Source organism: Xiphophorus couchianus, chromosome 6, assembly GCF_001444195.1.
Source record: "Xiphophorus couchianus chromosome 6, X_couchianus-1.0, whole genome shotgun sequence".
Lineage (NCBI taxonomy): Eukaryota > Metazoa > Chordata > Actinopteri > Cyprinodontiformes > Poeciliidae > Xiphophorus > Xiphophorus couchianus.
Window position 1 is genome coordinate 23,975,746 of NC_040233.1, and position 1,297 is coordinate 23,977,042.

Below are 1,297 nucleotides of genomic sequence, written 5' to 3' on the forward strand. Positions count from 1 at the left end.
CACAACGCTGCCCGGGTTGGCTAACGATTCAACAACAGACTCACTTTTGATACGCGGATCATCGTGTTTCCAACTTCCTTGCACAACATGAATGTTTTTTTCAAACCCTTTCCTCTCCAGAACGTCTTAATGTTTTGTTTACAAACTGTCAGGTCTGATCTGGATCAACGGTTTTTCAGTCTTTCTGAAGTTTTTTTCTGTTGATTTTCACTCATTTTTGAGGAGAAGAATTTATCTTGATGGGGTCCCTACTTTACATTTCTACTTCTAGTAAGATTACTTAAAATTTCTGACATTAAAGTACCAAGTGTGTCTAAATTACAGCATGTTAATGGGAAACTTTGTGTCAAAATCAAAATTCAAGTTTGACCCTCCTACATAAATAAATGTTGCAGTTCATTGATGATTGCAATACATTGTTCTTAAATAAAGAGCAATACATTACATAGATAAAAAAATATTAAAATTCATATTAAACAGTAATGAGATTCTTTTGGGCAGGGAAGACAGCACAGCATGTTTACTTAGAGTTGGGTCTATCTCATACTGTATAATAAATGCAGCTGCTCTTTTATTTAGAAACTACCAAGCATATATAATTGACTTGTGAATATATAAATAAATGAAAAATACATATTTTCTGGCTGATATACATAGCTTCATTACAGTTGGTCACAATGTCCTGTTGTATTTATGTTTTATTTTAAAGTTGGAAAAAATATTTTCAACAATTTCTGAAGATTGTAATTAAATAATAATAAAAAAAATACAATTTAGAAAGAAGTTAAAAATAAATGTTGCTTTTCTTTTAAGCTAAAGCTTTGAAGATCTCCATTAAAACTCACTTAAGAAAAATATTTTATGTCTAATGTGTGAAAGTATAACAATCTTCAATATTTTCTGAATATTTTTATTTAAAAAATTAATTTTGAAAAAGTTGAGAAAAATACATAAATGATGCTACAGCTTCGAAGTTCTTTTCTAAAATTCACTTTAAAACAAAGTAGTTTAGTTAAAAGAATTTAATTCACTATTTTCCGAAAGGAGTTTTTTTTTTTTTAAACAGTACAAATATTGGGATATAAATAAAGAGTTTCATGGATATAAAATAATATCTAGCCAATATAACTTCATGTGTTGCATTAAAGAAAGTGGGTCATTGGGGCCCCCATTCCCTAAACTCTATGCAGATATTAATTGTATTTTATGACGTCAAGCTACGCATTCCTTTCAAATGAGGAATTTAACGCGTTGCTGTGGAGCAGCATCGTTTCCTCGACCCCGTTTGTCCCCTGGG